Here is an 18,608-nt window from a genome sequence, read left to right on the forward strand (position 1 = left end):
GTTTCTCTAAAAAATGCCATTGGGATTTTGATGGGGATTGCATTAAATCTGCATATTGCTTTGGGTAATATGTCCACTTTAACTATGTTGAGTCATCCAATCCATGCGCACAGAATGTCTTTCCATTTCTTTGTGTCTTCTTCAATTTCTTTTAAAAATGTCTTAAAGTTTTCAGCATATGGGTCTTTCACATCCTTGGTTAAGTTTATTCCTAGGTATTTTATTATTTTTGTTGCAATTGCAAAATTTGTTTTTTTTTTTTTTAATTTATTTTTCTGAGATTTCGTTGTTAGTATATAGGAATGCAATGGACTTATGTATGTTGATTTTGTAGCTGGTAACTTTACTATATTCGTTTATTGTTTCTAATAGCCTTGTGGTGGAGTCTTTAAGGTTTTCTATATATAGCATCAAGTCATCTGCAAAGAGTGACAATTTAACTTCTTCATTCCCAATTTGGATGCCTTTTATTTCTTTCTCTTGCCTGAGTGCTCTGGCAAGGACTTACAACACTGTGTTGAAAAGCAGAGGTGATAGGGGACAGCCCTGTAGTGTTCCTGAATGTAGAGAAAAGGTCTTCAGTTTTTCACCGTTAATTATGATGTCAGCTGAGGGTTTGCCATATATGGTCTTTACTATATGTTAAGGTATTTTCCTTCTATACCTATTTTATTAAGTATCTTAATCATAAATCGATGTTGTAGCTTGTCAAACGCTTTTTCTGCATCAATTGATATAATCATATGATTTTTGTCCTTTATTTTGTTTATGTGATGTATCACATTGATAGATTTGCAGATGTTGAACCATCCTTGTGCCCCAGGGATGAACCCCACTTGGCCGTGATGAATAATCTTTTTAATGCATTGTTGCATTCGATTTGCTAGAATTTTGTTTAGGATTTTTGCACCTGTATTCATCAGAGATATTGGTCTGTGGTTTTCTTTTTTTGTGTTATCCTTACCAGGTTTTGGTATCAGCGTAATGTTGGCCTCGTAAAATGAGTTAGGGAGTACTCTCTCTTCTTCAATTTTCTGGAAGAGTTTGAGTAGGACAGGTATTAGATCCTCTTTGAAGGTTTGGTAGAACTCACTAGTGAAGCCATCTGGTCCCGGAGTTTTGCTTTTGGGAAGGTTTCGCATGACTGATTCAATTTCCTTACTGGTGGTTGATCTATTTAGATTTTCCAATTCTTTGTGATTCAGCCTAGGAAGGCTATATGTTTCTAAGAACTTGTTCATTTCTTCTAGGTTATTGAATTTGGTGGCATATAGTCCTTCATAGTATTCTTGGATGATCCTTTGTATTTCTGTGGCATCCGTGATAACTTCCCGTCTTTCATTTCTGCTTTTGTTTATTAGTGTCTTGTCTCTTTTTATCTTAGTGAGTCTAGCCAAGGGTTTGTCAATTTTATTAATCTTTTCAAAGAAACAGCTCTTTGTCACATTAATTTTTTTCTGTTATATTTTTGTTCTCTATTTCATTTAGTTCTGCTCTGATTTTTATTATTCGCTTTCATCTGCTGAACTTGGGTTTCATTTGTTTTTCTTTTTTAGTTTTTTTTAGGTGTAATGTGAAGTTATTTATCTGGGATTTTTCTTATTTCTTGAGATAGGCCTGTAATGATATAAATTTCCCTCTTAAAACTGCTTTTGCTGCATCCCTAAAATTTTGGTAGGATGTATTTTCATTCTCATTTGTTTCTATGTATGTATCTTTTGATTTCTCCTCTTATTTCTTCTCTCCTCTCAGTCATTCTTTAAAAGTATGCTGTTTAATCTCCACATGTTTGTGGTTTTTCCTGCTTTCTTTTTGCAGTTGATATCCAATTTCACAGCCTTGTGATCAGAGCTTGGTATGATTTCAATCTTCTTAAATTTGCTGAGGCTAGTTTCATGTCCCAATATGTGGGTTATCCTTGAGAATGTTCCATGTACTCTAGAAAAAATGCATAGTCTGATGTTCTAGGATGAAGTGCTCTATAAATGTCAATTATGTCCATTTCATCTAATGTATCATTTAGGGCTGCTATTTCTTTATTTATTTCCTGTTTGGATGATCTATCCATAGCTGTCAATGATGTATTTAGGTCCCCTACTATAATTGTGTTTTGGTCAATTTCTCCCTTTAGTTCTGTTAGTAGTTGCTTGGTATATTTCGGTGCTCCTGGATTGGGGGCATAAATATTGATGACTGTTATGTCTTCTTGTTGTATAGTCCCCTATATCATTATGAAATGTCCATCTTTGTCTCGTTATCTTTTTTTATCCTGAAGTCTGTTTCATCTGATATCAGCATGGTTACACCTGATTTTCTCTGGATACCATTTGCTTGGAGTGTCAATTTCCACCCTTTCACTTTGAGTCTATGTTTGTGCTTGTAGCTGAGATGTGTCTCTTGGAGGCAGCATATGGTTGGGTTTAGTTTTTTTGATCCAATCTGCTACTCTGGGTCTTTTTATTGGTGAGTTCAGTCGATTTACATTTAGGGTGATTCTTTTTTTTTTTTTTTTTAAAGATTTTACTGGGGAAGGGGAACAGGACTTTACTGGGGAACAGTGTGTACTTCCAGGACTTTTTTTTCCAAATCAAGTTGTTGTCCTTTCAATCTTAGTTGTGGAGGGTGCTGTTCAGCTTCAAGTTGTTGTCCTTTCAGTCTTAGTTGTGGAGGGCGCAGCTCAGCTCCTGGTCCAGTTGCCGTTGCTAGTTGCAGGGGGCGCAGCCCACCATCCCTTGTGGGACTCGAGGAATTGAACTGGCGACCTTGTGGTTGAGAGCCCGGGTCCCAACCAACAACTGAGCCATCCGGGAGGCAGCTCAGCTCAAGGTGCCGTGTTCAAGCTTAGTTGCAGGGGGCGAGCCCACCATCCCTTGCGGGACTTGAGGAATTGAACTGGCAACCTTGTGGTTGAGAGCCCACTGGCCCATGTTGGGAATCGAACCGGCAGCCTTTGGAGTTAGGAGCATGGAGCTTTAACTGCCTGAGCCACCAGGCCGGCCTCTAGGGTGATTCTTGATATGTGAGGATTTCATATCATTCTATCTTTAGTTTTCTGGTAACACTGTGTCTCCATTGTTTCTTTGCCTGTTTGTTGTTGTCTATTATTTCTGTATGGTGGTATTCTATGATTTTTCCCTCTGTTTCTTCTTTTATTACATTATATATTTCAGTTCTGGATTTTTTCTTTTAGTGGTTACCATTAAGTTTACGTAAAAGAAAGTGTCATATTTAGAGTATTCCATTTTCTTCAGCATGCTTACTTTCTCCATTCCCATATTCCAGTTCAGGCCTTTACTCTCCTCCCTTTTATGTTTTGGTTGTCACAAATTATCCTTATTTATGCTGGTCGAATAGCCTCCTTTAGTATTTCTTGTATTGCAGGTCGTGTATTAGAAAAGTCCCTCAGCTTCTGTATGTCTGGAAAGGTCTTTATTCCTCTTTCATATCTAAAGGATATCTTTGCTGGATACATTATTCTTGGCTCATAATTTCTCTCTTTCAATAGTTTGAATATTTGATTCTACTCCCTCCTGGCTTGTAGTTTCTGCTAAAAAATCTGATGATAATCTCATGGACTTTCCTTTGTAGGTTACCATCTTCTTTTTCCTGGCTGCCTTGAGGATTCTTTCTTTGTCGTTAATTTTTGACAGCTTCAATACAATGTGCCTTGGAGAAGGCCTCTTGGGATTGAAGTAATTAGATGTTCTATTTGCTTCTTGGATTCGAGAATCCAGTTCTTTCCACAAGTTTGGGAAGTTCTCTTTGACTATTTGTTTGAATATACTCTCTGTTCCCTTCTCTCTTTCTTCTCCTTCTGGTATGCCCATTATTCTTATATTGCTCTTTCTGATGGAGTCAGAAAGTTCTTGTAGAGTTCTTCTGTTTCTTTTAAGTCCCAAGTCTCTTTCTTCTTCCATCCATCTCATTTCCAGATTTCTATCTTTAATGCCACTGATTCTTTCTTCCATCTGGTCAACTCTACTACCTAAGCTGGCTATTTCATTCTTAATTTCTTCTATTGAGTTCTTAACCTCCAGAAATTCTATTTAGTTCTTTTTTGAAATTTCAATCTCTTTGGTAAAATGTTCATTTTGTTCTTTCATTGTGTTTCTGAGTTCATTAAACTGCCTGTGTTTTCTTGCATCTCGTTGAGTTTTTTAAGAACTGCAATCTTGAATTCTCTCTCATTTAAGTCACATATTTCCATGTCTTTAAGTTCATTTCTTGGAGACTTTTCATTTTCTTCCTGAGCTGTCTTGTTACCTTGGTTATTCATGGCAATTAATGATTTATTATTTCTCTTCCTAGACATCTGCAGGACTGGGTTCTGGAAAGAAGTCTTTCTTTTGTTTTCCAGTAGGTGTTGGTAGAATGTTTTAATTCCTCTTTGACTGCAGCCTTTTATTTTCTCTCACACTGCAGTGTTATATTTTCTCTGCATTATTCCGGCTTCTCACACAATGGGGGGATGCCCTGGAAGGCGGGCTTCTCCTCTGTGAACAGATCACCTGGGTCATAGGGCACCAGCTCTGTGGGGGGATGTGGAGAGCTTCTGAAGTTCCAAAGTTCTTCCTGCACCAGATTCAGAGCCCATGTGTTTCAGCAGCTCTGTTTTCTCCTGCAGGGATCCGCCCAGATAGGTGGGGACACGGGTGGGGTGGGTTGTGAGAGGTGGCCCAGAGCAATGGCAGCAACCACCCACCACAGCCAGTCCTATTTCCACTGCTCCCTCCCTTTTGCCGGAACTAGTTGAGCTGTGAGTCCGTGTCTGCGGTCCACAGTTCTCAAAATAGCAAATATTCTGTTCTTTTGATCTGACACTGCTACTGTTCTGCTTCTAGCACTGGGCAGGTGGGGGCGGGGTGAACTCTGGGAGGCTAGGGAGGGGGCGGCTAGTCTCAGTGCGAAAGGTTTCTGTTCTCTGCTCAGCAGTGAGGGCTTAAACCACCATTTTCAGCCTTCTTCCCTCAGTCTTTGCCCCGAGGTCTCTGCCGTGAGCGTTGCGTTCAGCTGTGTTATATGCTGTCCCCTCAGCCCTGTGGGCCATAAGCGGAGCCCTAGCTGTCCGAGTTCTTCCCTCTCCCGCAGCTGCGGTAGTTCCGGGATGCAGGGAGCTCGGAGCACTGAGCTAGGTCTGTGTCCTGCGCCTGTGCAGCTCTGTCTCCGCACTTCTCCCTTCCCTCCTCCCTGCTCCTGCAATTTGTCCACTTTTAGATGATTTCAGTAGTGCGCCCTTAGTCTTGTCTTTCTGCTGCGCAGGGAGTCCTTTGTGGAGTTATAGTTGTTCAATTTGTTGTAAATTCCAGGGAAGATTTCAAGAGGCTCACCTCACGCCGCTATTTTTATGACCTTATTGTTGAGATTTAAGAGTTCTTTGTATATTTTGGGTAACAGTCCTTTATCAGATGTGTATTCCGCAAATATTTTCTCCTGGTCTGTAGCTTGTGTTCTCATTCTCTTGACATCGTCTTTCACAGAGCAGAAGTTTCTCATTTTAATTTTAAACATCAATTCTTTCTTTCATGGATTTTGCCTTTGGTGTTGTATCTAAAAAGTAATTGTTGTGAACACACAATGGGATTTATAAATGATGTAATACAGAATTGTACACCTGAAATCTATGTAATTTTACTAACAATTGTCACCCCAATAAGTTAAAAAAAAAAGTAATTGTCATACCCAAGGTCATTTAGGTTTTCTCCTATGTTATCTCCTAGGAGTTTTATAGTTTTTGCATTTTACATGCAGGTCTATGATCTGTTTTGAGTTAATTTTTTGTGAAGGGTGTAAGGTCTGTTTCTAGATTCATTTTTTTTTTTTTTTTGGCATGTGGATATCCAGTTGTTCCAGCACCATTTGTTGAAAATACTATGTTTGCGCCATTGTGTTACCTTGGCTTCTTTGTCAAAGATTAGTTGACTATATTTATATAGGTCTATTTCTCGGCTTTCTATTCTATGCAAATCGATCTCTTTGTCTATTCTTTTGTCTTGATTACTGTAGCTTTATAGAAAGTCTTGATGTTGGGTAATGTCAGTCTCCAATTTTGTTCTCTCTTAGTATTGTGTAGGTCATTCTGAGCCTCTCCATATAAACTTTAGAACCAGTTTGCCGATACCCACAAAATAACTTCCTGAGATTTTGATTGGGGTTGCTTTGAATCTATAGATCAATTTGGGAAGAATTGACATCTCGACAATATTGAGTCTTCAAGTCCATGCACATGGTACATCTCTCCATTTATTTAGTTCTTTGCTTTTGTTCATCATAGTTTTGTCATTTTCTTCATATATATCTTGTACATATCTTGTTAGATTTACATCTAAGTACTTCATTTTTGGGAGTGCTAATGTAAATGGTAATTTTTATTTTATTTTTTTTATTTTAGACTCCACTTGTTCATTACTGGTATTTAGGAAAGTGATTGACTTTTGTATATTAACCTTGTATCCTGCAACTTTGCTATAGTTGCTTATTAGTTCCAAGAGGTTTTTGGTTTTTTTAAATCAATTCTTTTGGATTTTCTACATAGATGATCATGTCATTTGCAAACAAAGACAGTTTTATTTTTTCCTTCCCAATCTATAAAACGTTTCTTTCCTTTTCTTTTCTTATCATATTAGCGACAACTTCCAGTACAATGTTGGAAAGGAGTGGTAAGGGACAATCCTTGCCTTGTTCCTGATCTTAGTGGGAAAGCTTCAAGTTTCTCACCATTAAGTGTGATGTTAACTGTAGGTTTTTTGGAGATATTATTTATCAAGTAGAGGAAGTTTCCTTCTATTCCCAGTTTACTAAGAGTTTTTATCATGAATGGGTGTAGGAGTTTATTAAATGCCTTTTCTGCACCTATTGATATGATCATGTCATTTTTTTTCTCTTTTAGACTGTTGATGTGATTGATGACATCAATTGATTTTCAAATATTGTATCAGCCTTGTATACCTGGGATAAAACCCCACTTGGGCATGGTGTAAATTCTTTTTATACATTGTTGGAGGTGAATTGCTTATAGTTTGTTGAGGATTTTTGCATCTATGTTCATGAGACATAGTGGTCTGCATTTTTCTTTTTTTGTAATGTCTTTTCTGGTTTTGGTATTTGAGTAATGCTGACCTCATAGAGTGAGTTAGGAAGTATTGCCTTTGCTTCTAGCTTCTGAAAGGGATTGTAGAGAATTGGTATAATTTATTCCTTTAATGTTTGTTAGAATTCACCAATGAACACATCTGGGTCTGGTGCTTTCTGTTTTGGAAGGTTATTGATTCAATTTCATTAGTAGATATAGGCCTATTCAGATTGTCTGTTTCTTATTGTGTGAGTTTTGACTGCTTGAGTCACTCAAGAAATTGGTCCATTTTATCTAGGTTATCAAATTTGTGGACCTAGAGTTGTTTGTGGTGTTCCTTTATTATCCTTTTAATATTCATGGATCTGTATTGATGATCCCTCTTTCATTTCTGGTATTAGTAATTTGTGTCCTCTCTCTTTTTTTCTTAGGCTGTCTAAAGGCTTGTCAATTTTATTGATCTTTTCAAAGACTCTGCCTTTATTTTCATTGATTTTCTTTATTGATTTTCTGTTTCCAATTTCACTGATTTCTGCTCTAATTCTTATTATTTCTTTTCCTCCGCCTACTTTGGATTTAATTCGCCCTTTTTTCCCCCTAGTTTTCTAAGATGGAAACTTAAATTATTGATTTTTTGATCTTTTTTCTTTTCTAAACCAGGCATTCAATGCTATAAAATTTCCTCTAAGCACTGCTTTTGCTTCATCCCACACATTTACATAAGTTGTGGATTCATTTTCATTTAGTTCAAAATATTTTTAAATGTTGAGAGATTTTTTAGTTATCTTTCTGTTATTGATTTCCATTTTAATTCCACTGTGGCCTGAAAGCAGACAGTGTATAATAGCTATTCTTTTAAATTTGTTAAGGTGTATGTTAGGACCTAGAATGTGGTCTATGTGAATGTTCCATATGAGCTTGAGAAGAATGTATATTCTGCCTTTTGGACGAAGTAGTCTGTAGTCTGTAGATGTCAATTTGTCCAGCTGAGTAATGGTGCTGTTAAGTTCAACTATGTCCTTACTGATTTTCTGCCTAGTGGATCTGTCCGTTTCTGATAGAGGGCTGTTAAAGTCTCCAACTGTAACAGTAGATTCATCTATTTCTTAATTTTTTAAATTATTTTTTCAATTACAATTTAAATACAATATTATATTAGTTTCAGGTTATACAGCATGGTAATTGACATTTATATAACTTACAAAGGTATCACCCTGATAAGTCTAGTACCAACCTGACACCATACATAATTGTACAATATTATTGACTGTATTCCCTATGCTGTGCTTTACATCCCTGTGACTGCTTTTATAACGGGCAATTTGCTCATCTTAATCCCTTCCCCTTTTGAACATATCCCCCAATATCTCTCCCATATGGCAACCAATAGTTTGTTCTCTGTATCTATGAGTTTCTCCTGCTTTGTTTGTTCATTTTTGGTTTTCAGATTCCACATACAAGTGAAATCATATGGTATTTGTCTTTGTCTGACTTATTTCACTTAGCATAATACACTGTAGGTCAATCCACATTGTTGCAAAAGGCAAGATTTCATTCTTATTTATGGCTAAGTAATATTCCATTGGATATATATGCCACAGTTTCTTTATCCATTCATCTGTTGACACCTAGGTTGCTTCCATATCTTGGCTACTGCAAATAATGTTGTAATGAACATAAGGGTGCATATATCTTTATAAATTAGTGTTTTCATTTTCTTTGAATAAATACCCAGAAGTGGGATTACTGGGTCCTTCTTTGTCTCTTGTTATAGCCTTTGTTTTAAAGTCTATTTTGTCTGGTATAAGTATTACTACCCCAGCTTTTGTTTTTTCGTTTACAATTGTATGAAATACTTTTTTCCATCACTTTACTTTAAGTCTGTGTGTATCTTTTGATCTGAAATGAGTCCCTTGTAGGCAGCATAAGTTAGGGTCTTGCATTCTTATCCATTCAACCACCCTATCTTTTGATGGAAGCATTTAATCTATTTACATTAAAGTAATTACTGATAGGTATATAGTTATTGACATTTTATTATTTATATTTTTTTATTTCTTCTTCTTAAAGAAGAAAGAAATAAACATTTCTTATAATGCTGGTTTTGTGGTGATGAACTCCTTCAGCTTTTTCTTGTCTGGGAAGCTCTTTCTCTATCATTCAATTCTAAATGATAGCCTTGCTCATTAGAGTAAACTTGGTTGTAATTCCTTGTTTTTCATCTCTCTGAATATTTTAGCTGTTCTGGCCTGATCTATTTCTTCTTGAAGTTTTATCAGATTTTGCCTCATATAATGGTAAGAAAGACTTTTTCAAGATAGGGGAGAGAGATTGGGCTCAATTCTGAATAAAACAAGGACAAATACAGATTTATAGCCAATGAGCAGAGTGAGGGGGTCAATAGATGTAAAATTACTGACGGGATGTCAAGGATGGAGGATTCTTGCTAAACTGACCTAACACTCTTGGTAAAGGCAGACCAAGGACTTAGACATCAAAGATGGTGGATGAAGAACTTGGGTGATCAGATATCAAGGGTGGGAGGATGATAGCAGGATTCTTTGCTCGGGCTAAGCTGGACAGGCCAAAGACAGGATGAGGACCAAGGTTGAGCCTTAGTTGAAAAGAAGACTCATTGGAGCCTAACTAAAGTTTGGTCAAGGAGAGAATCTTTGCCAGTCCCTTCTCTTGTTCAAGGAAAGAAGAAACATTCATCTTTCCTTTAAACAATTTCAGTCCATTTCTCATCTTTGGTTCATTACCTTTGGTTCATTAAGGACCAGCTGAACCATATGTTAAGACTTGGTAGTGGAGAATATTTGTTGGATGGTGTGAGCCATGAGGAATTTATTGAGGGGAATTTCTATGAAAACAAAAGAAAAACAAAGATTAATGGTTGGAGCAGATTATAAACCAGTTTATGAGTCCAAGGGCAGCTAGCCAAGAAGATTTCCATATGCTTGGCTCGAAGCATCTTTAGATGGTGGAGTGAGGACAGCAGTGGCAATCCGATGGATTTCCTGGTTTGCAGTTTGCATGGTTATTTCCTAAAGTAGAGCATGGAAGATGTAGGTGTTCCAGTGAACTTCCTGAGTGGCCCACAAAGGTTGCCAATATGTGATCTTCTGTGGTGATGACTCCTTTGAAGTTTATATCAAGTTGTCTGGTTTTAGCTTAGAGGCTTCTTTAGCTCTTGTGTGGAAGGTAAGTTACAAGACAAGAGTCCTAAGCAGGATCTGGGCAGTCAGGTTTTAGTTCTCAGTGGCACCAAGTCAGGTGGGTAGAAGAAAAATTGGAAATGCCAATTTGGAGAGTTGTAGCCGGATATTGAGGGAAACTAGAAGCTGGTAAGGGCGGACAAAATGTGCAAGATGACAGGATCCAGTCCAATTTACAGGTAGATAGCAAAGTAGGGAATAAGATGTAGTTTACCAAGAGGTGAAAAACAGCTTGAAGATAATGAACAGGACTAGAATCTAATAACCCACAAAGGTGTGCTATAGTTTTCTACTGAAATATAAAATTTCTCTCTACAGTCACCTCCATCTTTTTGATATCTGTTTACAAAATAAGTCTGGTGTCATTAGATTTGGCATGATTATTTACATAAATGCAGCTAGAATTATAACTGGCCACATAGGAGTTTTAAAGTTTGCTTTGCTGGAAGTTTTCATAATGAATCTCACATTAGACTTTTGAAAGCCTTCTGGAGGCTCATAAGCCAAGTCCAAAACTTGCCACCAGATTTCAACTGCAATACTTATAGATTTGGGTGAATTCCTCTCTTCTTGACGTCCCCAAAATAGCCTTCCTACCAGGAAGTGACCTTCCTTCCTCACCTGGAATGCTGGGTGCCTGTAAGCCAGGTGCCGGGCCAGTTTTCCCAGAAGGGTTTTGTAAGTGTTCGTTCCATAAAGTTACCCTTAGTTCCTTAAAAGTGTCTGGTCATAGGATTCAATGGGCATCATTCCCAAATATGACATTCCAGACAAGGCCTTAGTTACATAACCAGTGATTCCAACCGTGTCCTGTTACACTGAGGACAGATTCATATTGTACTTTTGCAAATAATTATATTGTCATGGAAATAAGAATACTCAACAAGTTTCCAAATTCCAGAGAGCTCATTTAGGGAGAAAAGATGAATTTCATTTCTGTTTACAAAAATATAATCTACTAATTGTTATGAGTATAGATAATGTAACAGAAAAGAGAAAGGGGTTCCTTAAATCCATCAGCCATATTCCAAAAAAAGCCATAATCATCCTTCATGTGTTCATTCTGTCCCATGTAGTTAATTCTTGCTCTGCTTGATGTTAGGTTAGCAGTTTTATAAACCCGTTAGCTTCTCCACTGGAGTTCTGAAAATCCTGATTCAGTCCAGTGGTGTGCTATCAAAATTATTTAAGCAATACCATTAGAAGAAGCCTGTGCCGCAGACCACATGGCACAGTCCTTTCCATGTGTCTCTGAGACTGTTAAATTTTCAAGAATTTTGTGAGTGGATTGACATCATGTTGGTAGCTTTAAACTGGCCACAGTGGGTGTATTTACAGCACAAAAATCAGTAAATCAAGGCTCCCACCACCACCCAGAGCTGGTAGTTACACCTTTATCAGCACACCACTGGACACCTCCAACTCAATGTCTCAAAGTGAACTCCCTTTCTCCTCCTGTAAAACCCACTCCTCATCTTAGATTCCCAATGTCTATATGAATGACGTCACTATAGACCCAGTTGTCAAGTAAGAAACCTCTGGAGTTGTCCATGGCTCCTTTCTCCCCATCACTCACATCAATCACCAAGTCTCATCAACTCCCCCTCAGAAACGTCTTCCTGCAGTAATCCTCTCTGCCACTATCTTAGCTCAAGCTCCCATCATTTTTTGCCTGCACAGTTGCAATAACCTCCTGAGTAATCTGCCTGTCTGCAACGCATCTGGGCACTATTTCCCATGTAGTCTTTCTAGAACACCCCAGTGCAACCCAGTCACTCTCCAACATAAAGACAACAGCTGTCTCCTTGCCCTATGGGAGAATGTCCAAGGTCTGTAGCAGCACCCACACAAGCCTTCAGAACCTGGCCTTCAGACTCATAGTTCCCACCTCTTCCTACAACGTACCCCATGGTCCAGTAGGAATTTCTTATTGTTCTTCAAATGTGGCTATTCTTTCAAAACTTTATGTCTTGGCCCATGTTATTCCCTCTGCGTGAAATCCTCTGCACCATTCAAAGCCTGGGAAATTTCTCCTCTTCTTTAAAGACCCAGCTCAGAGTTAATATTCTTTATTAACTCTCCCAAGAAAAGTTAGTCTCCCCCCGCCCCACACACATAGTCTGTTTGTGCCTCTGAACTAATCACACCGTATTGTAGCTACCTGTTTTACAGGTCTGGCTCCCTGCTAGACTACGTTTTACCCCAGTCCCTAGCATAGCACTTGCAACAGTGAGAGCTCAAAAATGTTGTGGAAAGAATAGATGGGAGGGTAAATGAATGGAGTAAATTCGTAGCTCTAATAGCTGTACTGTTTCCTGGTTTATTGTATAAAAACCCCTATCTTGGGTCCCTACTTTGGTGCTCTGTCTGGCACTTCAGTCTTCTCAAGAACAGTGCTTCATCTAGCTCCTTCCAGACCTTTTGACATTTGGCATTCTGCTCTGGAAGCCCAGGCCCCATGGCAGAGCCTCTGTCGCTGGCTGCCAGATACTCTGGCTGCCAACCACCTGCCTGTCTGGACTTCCTCCGAGTGTCTGCTGCATCCTGGGTAGGCAGATGCTTGTTCTACCTGCCTGTCTACATCGCTGGCTGGGGGCTCTGCTGCTGCTTCTGGGATCTCCTGCTTTACACTGGTCCACTCTCAAAGCCCTGGCCCTCTCCGTTCTAGCTTCCCCTGCCACCAAAGGCATCCCATTTCTATCATTGCCCAACTAGAAGATTAGGTACAGCACATTGATTAAATTCATGGGCTCTAGACTCTAAGTGACTAGGTTCAAATCTCACCTCTTCCACTTATATCCAGTTGTGTGATCTTAGGGCAAGTCACTTCATCTCTTTGAACCAGAGTTGGCTCATCTGCAAAATGGGTATGATAATGATACCTATGTTATAAGGTCAATGTGAGATTTAAATAAGATCATGGGCTTAACATAGTACCTGGCACATAGTAAATACACAATAACTATTTGCTCTCATTACTATTTTTACGTTGCCAGTATCTGAGGCGGAGTTGGCACCCAACACATGTACGTTGAGAGGAGGCGGAGAAGGAATAACAGTCACTGCTTGTTCAAGCTTTCCTGATCAAAGTCTACTCCATCTGCTAATTCCACTCCCACCTCAGATGCAAATATCTCACGGCCATTTGGTTCTGTCACTCAGCTATTTCTGAAATCCCACCTCCTTCAGGAATCCTTTGCAGTTGCAAGCCAATAGCTTTGCTTGTCTCAATAGGCCTAGATCTAAAACTCCCACAACTGCCCACCCCCACTTTTCATCGCAATTACATGCATTTTTCCTGATCCCTTCACCCCAAATTGCAGACCCCCAGATGCGTCACTGATGTGAACATCTCTGGCCTACACATTTTACACATTAGTCCACTGACCCCCATGTGTATGTGCTTTCTGCATTTTTGGTCTCACTCAGTCTGTTGCTTCTGATTGTCAGGGCAAGGATTGTGTGTAAACTAATGAGGACAGACAGAGCCTGGGACAGAGAAATGCTTCCGAATTGTTTTGTGGTGAAGGTGAAGGAGAGGAGGTGGAAGTCGAAGCAGGGACGGGAGAGGATTTGTATCTCCACTTACTTACTCTTCACCCCAGCAGGGGCAGAAAGCATGCTGCCTCTTTCCTGTTCATTGGCTACATTCCTCTCAGAGGCCAGAGGGGCAAGCCCGGACAATGCAAATGAGCTGGGGATGGGACTTGGCCAAGGGGCCTCCAAAGGGAGGCAGAGGAGCTGGGTAGGAGGGAATAGCAAAGGAAGGTGCCTACATTGCTCAGCACCTTCTATGTTCCCAAGCTGCAAACTACTCTCTTCTCCCAAAGACACAATACCAAAGTGCAAAATCTCCCTCCAAATACATGCCTGAGTCCAAGAGCACCCGCAGACTGGTGGTTCCTGAGTCTCTATAGCCTTTGGTATGATACTCAGGCTTGGTGAATTTGTTGTGTGTCCTCTATGCACAAGCCTTATACAAGGAAGGCAGTGTTAAACCTAGGCAGAACTGGAAGCTTTCAATCACAGGCTTTAGCTGTGGCATAGGAGACATAGCAGAGAAGTAGCGTTGATTGTGTGAGCATGCAAGAGCAACGGAGCCTACCAGCGCCCAAAGGGGACAGATTTAGCCAACTTGCCAACTTCCTCCTATATATCTTCTACTGTGAGGACGTGCCTGAGCACAGCATGGCTATGACCCTTACCCATGTGAAAGTCCATTCATTCATCTGTTTAAATGGACTGGGGCCACTGACAGCTTCTTAGTTCAGTCTCAGCTCCCTACTTGTTTTTGCTCCCCCAGTATTAAGTACTCAAGGTCTGTTGCCTCTTCAGGATTGCAGTCCCCAGCAAAATTGTCATTTGCGCCTCATGCAGACGCCCAAGAGACCCACAGAAATGTTTGGAAACTTTCAGCCCTAATTGCGCCTCCGTCGACTCCGCCCTCAAGTGAGGCGGGCTGTTGGAACGGGGCTTGACCTTTGCTAGGAACTCGGAGCTGCCTGAGATTTGCAGTGGAGCTGGAAACAGAGGCAGAAGCCCTGCTGACGTTTCTCCTTCACCCATTCCCATCATGTGAAAGAGAAAGCTCAAAGAACAGCGATGGGTTAAGCTCCTTATAAGGAAACGAACGTCCTCTTTCCTGTGCGGAAATTGTGTTTTTTGCTTCTGCATGTTTAAAGTACACTGTAAAAATTATACGCGACAGGATTCACGAAACCCATTCCCCCAAGGGTGGGGGACAACTAGGAGCCAAGGGAGAAAGGACGGGAGGGGCGGATATGAGGAAGGCGACTGAGCGAAGAATTTGAGGGGTGAGTCATCAAAAAGAAGCTGGGAACGAGAGCGGAACTAGTAATCTGACCTGGGATGGAGACAAGCATTCATTAGACACAGATGGTGTCAATCACATCTGCTCCACAAATGACCTGAGAGCCTCCAGGGCCTCGCAGACCGGAAGAGTGGTCTCGGTGGGCGGTGTAAAGGCTTTGAAATCGGAAAAGGCAGAGCGCGAGCAGGCGTCAGAGGAGTCTGAGGCAGTGAACGCAGACTTCTTAGGAAGATGGCGTTTGCCATCAAGGTCACGTGGCCACTCTCGGGGACTAACAGAAACACTAGTGAGAGTAATACAGATGGCCACCGTAGAATCCAGATTTTCAGAAGCAGCCTCGAATCCAATTTTTTTTTTCCAATTAGACTCATAAGCACACTTGGATTTGTCAGAACACCTGTCCTAAGAAACATCATCAAAACAATATGTGAAGGGGTAGTTTCTCTGGGGCTCTTCTGTCTCAGGGAGCAGCAGAGGGTGGGGGAGCTCAGGGGCCAGGGTGACTGCAGAACCAGAGGGCAGCACGTGCCAGGCCAGAAGGCAGCTGATTCTGTCAGGACTGCCAAATTGTCAGGCTAAAGTCTAGGCAGCTTGGTGTAATCTCTGACCGGTTTTGAAAGGTTTCCCTGGCCGAAAAGGACTTGGTTGGGTGCCCTTGTACTTTGCACCAGACAAGTTTACCTACAGTTAGACTTTAGTTGATCCAGGATAGTATAAGAAATGTGAGTTAACCCGTTAAGTCCTTTTGTTTGTGTGTTCTTTTGTTCATTCTTATCCATTAGTTTCCTAGCCAATGTCAGTTTTTTAAAAAGTGCAACCCTGTTGTTGCTCAACTACAGGATAAGAAGGGATATGTTAACTTCTTGGCCAATCCGTTTAGGGGGCCTCCATTCACACCCCCTGGGAAGAGCCAGGGCATATAAACTTCAGGATCCAAGAATGGAAGCCTTCTAGCTGATGCTTTCCTTTTGCCCTGCAGCCATTTTCACACTCCCACCCACCTTCTATACTCAAGACTGACAGCTGGCCCAGGATTCACCAGCACTCCGAAGAGCCTGAAAAAGCTCTGCCTGAGAGGGGAGGCACTTCAAGGGGACCTGAGAACCGAGGCAGCGGCAGAGGGATTAACTTTTTCCCTAGCTCAGGCTTGTCCTTACTCAGCAGTGGCCATGCCAATTCTAGCCATCCCCTCAACCTACCCTCCACCATTACCTCGTTGTGAGGCATCAGACCACTCTGGTCTTAGTTTTATTGGTCACTTTGAATCTATTCAGGAATGGGGTTTGAAGAGAAAGGGGCCACCATCTGTTCTATGAGGCCCTTGTTCTCCCTCCCCTAATCTTTTAGAAGGGTTGTAGGAAGCCTAAGTGTACCCTTAGGGAACAGGTTCCTTGAGGAGTTTGGGCTCAGTCATTCTAGAACAGTATAACCCACTCAGAAGGAATCACTTTAAACCTGAGTTCATGGGAAGCCAGACCCATTTAATGCTACTCCCTTGGCTACTCCAGAGGCTCACAGCAATTTCTCTTGGTCACATCTGAAAGAGATCTTGCATCATTTGCTACAGATATTCAAGCCTTCGTAAGAGAGTGTTGCGGGGTGGGGGGTGGTGGTGAAGGGAGGGGACATGGCAAACCCAATCATGTAGTACCTGGGGGAAAACACACACTCCCAGGGTACTCTGCGAACAGCTTTGGCGACCGAGGAAAGGATGGCCATGAGCCTGGAGCAGCACTTCTCCTTTCTCCCCCTTCTTTTTCATTACCCAGACCCCAAAGTGCCTCTGAAGGGCTGGCTCTACCGTGGCAGGAAGCCAGCCCTTCCCCAGATGCTGTGCGGAGGCACAGTGCTCCCAACTTAAGAAGGAGGCAGCTACACCAGTGTGTTGTAGCCTGTCTCTGACACCAGGTGGCACCAAATTACAACCATAACCTCAAAGAAACCGGCAGGAAATGGACCTTGAGAGCCCTTGAACTCTTTTCCTCTCCCTCCCCGCTCCTCACATGGAACTGAAGAACAAGAAGTCTTTCAGATATGGTGGATAACCCTCTTTCGATGCAAACGCTTGAATCCCTAAGCTAGAGCCATTTCCAGCTGAAGATTCCTAGGATTTAAATGCAGCCATAGTCTCTGCCCTTCCCGAAGACTGATTTCTCAGCTGCAGATAAGGGAAAAGGTGACTTTTCTGCAATCTTTCCAGATACCTCCAGCCTCCAGAAGAGCTGTTTTACTTCAAGGAGGTCAGTGGAAAAATAACAGACATGAGACTTAGTAAGCTCAGCTCAAATGCAGGTCCCCCTTTGAAGGGCTTAATGCCCTAGCATGGCGTGCTGAGGATGAACATGTGTATAAAAGTAGTGATGTGGCCTACTGGCTTCATCGCCTCTTACCTGCACGTAGGACTGCTTCCAGCAGCACCTCAGCGCACTCCGGGAATTCCCATTCGAAGGCTCCTCCACCCAGAGGGCTGAGCTCTCTCAGCCATTTCTATCTGTGGGATTCCCCCCACCTGTGGAGGTGCAGAGAGAACTCCAGGAAGCCTTACTTGCTTTCTCCCAGTTTAAAGGGACCTCCCACTCTTCCAAATTACCATAACAACTTGTGCCATTTGTCTTATTCTGCTTTATATTACAGTCACTTGTGAGCATATCTCTCCTACAAAACTGTGAGATTCCCGAGGGTAAGGACCATATCTTATTTATCTTTTTATACGCTATGCTGATGAACACAGTGGGCATTCAATAAATAATATCTTACATTTGTAGGGTGCTTACAGTTTACAAAGCACATTCACATCCATTTTCCCATTTAATCCTCACAACAACCCTGTGAGGTAGGTGTTATCATCCAGATTTTACAGCTCAGGAAACGGGGTCAGAGAAGTTAAACACCTTGCCCAAGGTCATACAGCTAGGAAGAGCAGAGATGGGTCTGAATGCAGGTTTTCTGACCCTAAATTCAGCTCTTGTGACTTTCTATGCCTGAGCCGTTGGCTGGAAACTCCTTCATGGAAACAAGCCATGGGACTTATCTTGGGGACTGGGGAAAGGGAGGAGAAGATCTGAAGGTCAAACTCCTCTATTCTCTACTCTCTCCCCCACCCCATTATTTCCAAAGAGGATTCCAGCATGCAGTCTTATTTTGTTTAAGGACGTCCTGGTGTGAGATGTCCTTGTGGATAAGAAGGGAAAATGTGGGGTGAAGACAGGACAGGAAGGTGCGTTCACAGCCTGTGACTAATGGATCTTTTCAGCCTGCAGGGAGGTCCCCAGTCCTTCCAATAATTTAATTAGCAGGACATTGATGGCATCCTGATCAAATTTGAAAATGACGTGAAACTGGTTTTGGGAAGATCCCAAGAGGCCATAATGAACCAGGAAAATGAAATGTAAAGTTTCATAGTTGAGTTTGTCAAAACCAAGTGCCTAAGTGCGAGGTAGGAGAGCTACGACTTAACAATCTCTGTGAAAAGGTTTCAGGTGTTTGGGGT

This window comes from Rhinolophus ferrumequinum, chromosome X, assembly GCF_004115265.2.
Source record: "Rhinolophus ferrumequinum isolate MPI-CBG mRhiFer1 chromosome X, mRhiFer1_v1.p, whole genome shotgun sequence".
NCBI classification, from domain to species: domain Eukaryota; kingdom Metazoa; phylum Chordata; class Mammalia; order Chiroptera; family Rhinolophidae; genus Rhinolophus; species Rhinolophus ferrumequinum.